Source organism: Alnus glutinosa, chromosome 7 (assembly GCF_958979055.1).
Source record: "Alnus glutinosa chromosome 7, dhAlnGlut1.1, whole genome shotgun sequence".
NCBI classification, from domain to species: domain Eukaryota; kingdom Viridiplantae; phylum Streptophyta; class Magnoliopsida; order Fagales; family Betulaceae; genus Alnus; species Alnus glutinosa.
In genome coordinates this window covers 23,247,565-23,253,700 of record NC_084892.1, presented here as the reverse complement: position 1 = coordinate 23,253,700, position 6,136 = coordinate 23,247,565, and the positions used below count along the sequence as shown (strand labels likewise).

Genomic DNA, 6,136 nt, shown 5'->3' with positions numbered 1-6,136 from the left:
AGGTTGTCTTACACCTATTGGGATCATATTTTTTCAAACGAGTTATGAGTTCTTTGGGAAGTTTTGATTTGTTTTAATAGGGCTGTAAGCGAGCAAATTAAGCTACTCGTAAAAATGTTCGAGTTCAGCTCGGATTAGCTCTACTTGGGATCGGTTCATTTATTAAACATAAAAAATTCAGGCTCATATACATTTAGGCTCGGCTCATATAAGCTTAGTTCGACTCGTATAAGCTTGAATAACTTCATTTTTGTAATATTATTTTTAACTTTGTAATGAGAACATGTTAAGTACTTACAAAAAAAAAAAAGGAGAAGAAGAAGAAATGTTATTTGTAATGTAATAAATATAAGTTAAATTATTGTAATTGTGAGTCTAAATATAAATATAAGTGCCTTCGTGTGTATATAAGTGAGCTTGTGTATATAAATATATGTGTTTGTACATATGAATGTATATATATACTATCAAATAAACATATAAAAATAAGATTGGAGTATTTAAGAACTGAGTTAATTTCTCTAATTATTCAAATAATAAATCTTAACCATAATTAAATAACTAATAATTAGTATTAATTTTTTAAAAAAATATTAAAAAATTACTTTATATATGGAATGACTAAATTAATTGAATAACTTGTGAACAAGTTCGAGTTTGTTCAAAAAATAAATGAACAGAGTTTGAACAGATTATCTCATATGTATGTTTCTATCTATATAAAGGGTAATGAAGGAGAGCCTGCTACAATGAGATTGAGAGAAGCACGGAGAGATAACATAGTGTTCACTGCTCGAAAACTCTTATGGGTGGCCTCTATGCTGGGGCTGCTTTTGGGGATTCCCTCCTTCTCTACAAAGGCTAGAAAACTAGCAATGTTTGGAGAAGAGGTTGTTTTCTCTGCTTCGTCACACTACAAGAACGGTGAGTTGACTGTGTCGGAATACGATAGAAGCAATCCATCTGGGCCCTCTCATGGCCAACCACCGTACGATCCGCGACCAAGGAGTATTGAGAGGGCGATTCCGACCTCTAGGCCCTCTCCGATAGAGCCCACCCCACGATGAGCTGCCACCGCCACCAATACTCCAATAAACTCTCTTCGTCTTTGAGTTGTAGCATCATGTATGGCATGTTGAATCCAAGCTAATAAATTAAATAAGGACTGGTGTGTCCAAATCTCACAAGACTAAAATATCTACTTGCTATTTATGAAAAAATATGCAAATTTACATTGGAGTATAAACGTATGAATGTGAGCGAGTGAATCCCATAATCTTATGCTCAGTTTGTTTTGATGTAAAATGTTTTTTGTCATAAAATATTTTCAACGAAATCATTTTTCAAAAAGAATGATTTCCCTGAAAATATTTTCCGGCGTTTGGCTCATATGAAAAAATCACCGATGACGGGATTCTGTCACTAGTCGGCAGGATTCAGGCCACTTTCACCGGATTCAGGCGATGAAGGCCTAAATCTGGCACAGTACAGCTGGATTTCGGCCGTGCTTGCTAGATTTCGGCCAATTTAGGTGGAATTTGGTCACCGGAATCCGACAATGGTGCTGGACGTCGCCAGATTCTAGCATACCAGTGTCAGATTTCGGCACCGACCGAATTCCGGACGGTTTTACTGGAATCCGGCAGCCGTTGTCGGCACCGAAATCCAACAATCGAATACCAAAATTCGGGGGCTTTCGGCAATAGGTTCGGGCTACCAACAAACTCCAATGTCCGGCGGTGGCAAATTCCCACAAACATGCCTGGAAGAATTAAGAGTTTAAATCCAGAAAACGAATTACGGTTTTTAAAACCGTAAATTATTTTTCAAAAATTAAAGAGGCTTTTACGGTCAAACTGAAAATGATTTTCGTTGACCATCATTTTCGATTGCACCAAACACCGAAAAATACATAAAATATTTTCCATAAAATATTTTACGTCTAAACAAACGTAGCATTAATTCGTTGTTGGATTACGTTGACACTAACGAAATCTGTAAAGTGTTTGGACTTTAATAACTAAATTATTATTTTGGCCTATCCTGAAGATATCTGAATAATTTTTTATTCCACACAGAGCGATTTATAATTTAGGCTAACCACATTAAATTATTTTGCATTTATCTTTTTTTTTTTTTAAAAAAAAAAAAATTAGTTTAGTTTTTAAGAGAATAAGGGTATTATAAGAATATAATAAAAAGTGACTTTTTTGGAACACCTTGATAGTTTGATGTATCACTTTAGTACACTTGTCATTTATGGGGCTATTTAAGAAACGGTTGTCAGTTCATGAAGAAATTTGTTTGTTTGTTTTTTTTAATTAATTAATTAATTTTTTTTAAATTCCCTATATAATTCTTATATCCTTATGTTTTTTATTGAGGGCTATCCGGACACATACTTCGTGACATGGCTCATGCATGTTTGTTGCCCGAGGTAACAAGATCAAGTTGGTAAGGATTAAAATATCTCTTCGTTTTTTCTATTCATTTCTATGATCATTGATCATAGAGGCACTAAAAAAAATTTGGCTTTTTGAGCCGTTTTTGTTGGAACCGTTTTAAAAAAGCGGCTCTAATTAATTTTGAACCGTTTTAGTTAAAATGGCTCTAATTTGAGTCGTTTGAACGGCTCAAATTACTTTGAGTCGTTTGAACAAAACGACTCTTATTAGAGCCGTTTTAATAAAAACAGTTCGAAATGGAGCCGGTTTGATCAAAACGGCTCTAATTGTAGCCGTTTAAAAAAAAAAAAAAAAAAAAAGGTCTCAAATTAGAGCCGTTTTTGTTAAAACGATTCCAATTGGAGCAGTTTAAAAAAATAAAAAACGACATATATATATTGTACTTAGGGTTGTAATTAAGACGAGGCGAGCTTTAAGATTTTAAGACTAGCTTATTTATGATTTGAGCTTAATTAAATAGTTGATCTCAAATTAAAGCCGATTATAACAGGGTCGTAGAATCAATAGAAGATCTGATACGAATGTTCTTTCAAACTTGACACAGTGAATATTTGATCTAACGTGTGATTGATCATATCTAATTGATCCAAGTGTATTACTCTGATCGATCGAACATCCAATCAATCCTATTCCATTAGTCTGATCGATCATGATATGATCACATGATCGATAGAAGATCTGATCGATCCAAGTATATTTCTTTGATCGATCGAACATCCAATCAATCTTAGTGCATTAGTTTGATTGATCGTGGTACGATCGATCACATGATCGTACCGCGACCTATCGCATAGATCGTACCACGATCGATCACATAGATTGTACCACGATCGATCACACTTAGATTGTACCACGATTGAATATATTGATCGTACCACGATCAATCATACTTAGATCATACGTACCACGATTGATCACATAGATCGTACCACGACCTATCACACATAATCGTACCACGATCGATCACATAGATCTTACCACGACCTATCACACGTGATCGTACCACGATCGATCACATAGATCGTACCACGATCGACCACATTGATCGTACTACGATTGATCACACTTAGATCGTATCGCGATCCATCACATAGACCGTACCACGATCCATCACAAATATCGTACCATGATCGATCACACATGATCATGTGATGGATCGTGGTATGATCATGTGTGATAGATCGTGGTACGATCATGTGATGGATCGTGGTACGATCTATATGTTCACCTCAAATTACCATTCAATTGTCAATGTCCCCTCCCCCACCAAACTACCAATTGTGCCAATGTTTTCCCTCACACTATCAAAAATTATCAATGTTTCCTCTAATGACAAAACTACCCTTCATAAAATTGTTAAAATTAAAAAAAAATAAAAAAATAACAAAAAAATTATAGAAAAATAAATAAATTGGTTTAATTTTTTTTGTTTGTTTGTTTATTTATATTTATAATTTCTTTTTTTTTTAAAACAAAAATTTGTTTTTTATTTGTTTTTTCCTTTTTTTCTTTAATTTTTTTTTTAAAATATTTTTTATGTTTACTTTTTCCTATAATTAATATGTAATACTATATTTAATTAGCTAGTATACAGACTATATGTTTACTTACCAAAAAATTAATTCCCTTCAAAAAAAAAATTAATTAATTAAAAAAAAAAAGAAGAAGCAATTGGAGCCATTTTTTTTTGCAAAAAGGACTCCAGTTTTGGAGCCGTTTTGGAAGAAAACGACTCCAGTTGGAGTCGTTTTCTTTCAAAACGTCTCTAAATTTTGGGGCCCTGTGGCGGGACCCGAAATCCCGCTCGCGCACAGCCCAAAAAATTCAAGTTTGTGAATTTGAATTTGATTTTTTTTTCCTTTCACACCCCATGATCTCCATCGTCTTCCTTTCTCCCTTTCTTTCTTCCTTCTTGTTCTTCTTCTCCCTTCTCTCTCTCCGACCACCATCGTGGGTCTCAGGAGAACCACCATCGTGGGTCTCAAGAGACCCACATCCACCATCTCTTGAGACCCAGCTGTGGGTTTCTTTGGAGAGGGCCTTTCCTTTGACTCACCAGGTCGAGCTCGACCGGCTCAGATCCCGGGACAGAGCCAGGCACGCCAGGTTCTTGAGAGGCGCGGTGGGCGGCGTTGTTGACTTCTCGGTCCAAGGCTCCTCCGATCCTTACTTTGTTGGGTACGATTGGTAAATTTACCATTCATTCGTGGGTTTTAATTTTTTGTGCTGCTTAGCGTGCTTGCATTGATGGGATTGTTTTGAATTGGTAAAGTTTTTGGGTCTCTGTTAGTCATTGCTGTTGTTCTTTTTCGTGTTAGTATTTTCTATTCACTGTATGTAATATGTATTCGTTAAGTTTTTTCGTCTTGGATTTTGTGATGCTCCTTTTGGCTCTTGAGAAAATGGAAAAGAGAAAGAAATGAAGAGGAATAAGAAAATTAAAGAAAGAATGTGTCTTGCGGGTCCTCTTGGTGTTGATTCTTGAAAATGAGTACATGTTCTCATACCTAGCAACCAAACTAAAACTGACTAATTGAGAATTTGATTGGGTTTGGAGTATTTTTTACCTGATATTGATTGGTTTACAATGCTGACTAGGGATGGATCTTTGGTGTTTTTGATATTTGTCTTCGCTTTGGTTCCCTTCAGTTTTAGGATTTTGTTCTGTTTCATGCTATTTTCATGATTGACTTTGATGGGTCTCTTGTAAATATATCCCCCCCTCCCCCTTTTGGATACGCTTTGATGGTTATTACTTGGGCCCTTGATTTCATGTAGGCTTTATTTTACAAAAGTTAAATTGGGCTCTCCTCCAAGAGAATTCAATGTACAGATTGATACTGGAAGTGACATCTTGTGGGTTACCTGTAATTCTTGCAGTGATTGCCCCCAATCTAGTGGACTTGGAGTAAGATTCTGTCTCTTTTTTAACTTGTTCTTGTCATTATTCTTCATTTTTAGAAGTTTTGTTGAATAAAGAGTTGAATTTCATCATTTTTCCACTTTCATGTTTTTGCAGGTTCAGCTCAATTCTTTCGATGCTGCCAGTTCATCAACTGCTTGGGCTGGTCCCCTGCTTAGATCCAATTTGCAGTCTCTGTTATAAGCTGCTGATGTGGGCTGTTGTAGTTATATTTTTTATGTTTAGTTTTCTGTTTTTGATGCTTTGTTGTTGTGGTATCGGGTGTTTCTGTTGTAAAGGTTTTAGTGTTTTGTGTTGTATACTGCTTTGTTGTTGCAGTAATGTGATAAAATATTTTTTTCTCCTCGTTGGAGGTGCTCCGGTGTTTACTGGAAAAGTTGTAACCATTGTGTTTTTGTTCTATAAAGCTTTTGATTCATCTAAAAAAAAATAAGGTCTTTTTTAATTCTATGAACTATTGTGGATGTGAATGTTTATGAGTTCATATATGTGGACAATATTCTTGTTATCAGGTATTAAAATAATAATAATAATATTTTGGGGTAATTATCTTTTTTCTTCATGAAGTACCAAAAAATGCACGATGCTCCCATGAACTACCAATTCGACCAAAAAAGAGCATCCAATTATTACAGTTACATGTTTTGCCTATTTCTGTCAGCTTAACTTGTGAAAATACTTAAATACTCTCACTCAATTTAAAAAATAACCTAGATGCCCTCAACTTAAACAAACAAAAAAAAAAAAG

At 35.0% G+C, this 6,136-nt stretch overlaps 1 long non-coding RNA gene across 1 annotated transcript; it reads left to right on the top strand.

Moving 5' to 3' along the window:
• Positions 1–4,339: 4,339 nt before the first annotated feature.
• On the top strand, positions 4,340–5,731 carry LOC133874224 (uncharacterized). Its single transcript, XR_009901224.1, has 3 exons — positions 4,340–4,643; positions 5,244–5,373; positions 5,485–5,731. It is a non-coding gene; the product is annotated as an uncharacterized LOC133874224 (long non-coding RNA).
• Positions 5,732–6,136: the final 405 nt, after the last annotated feature.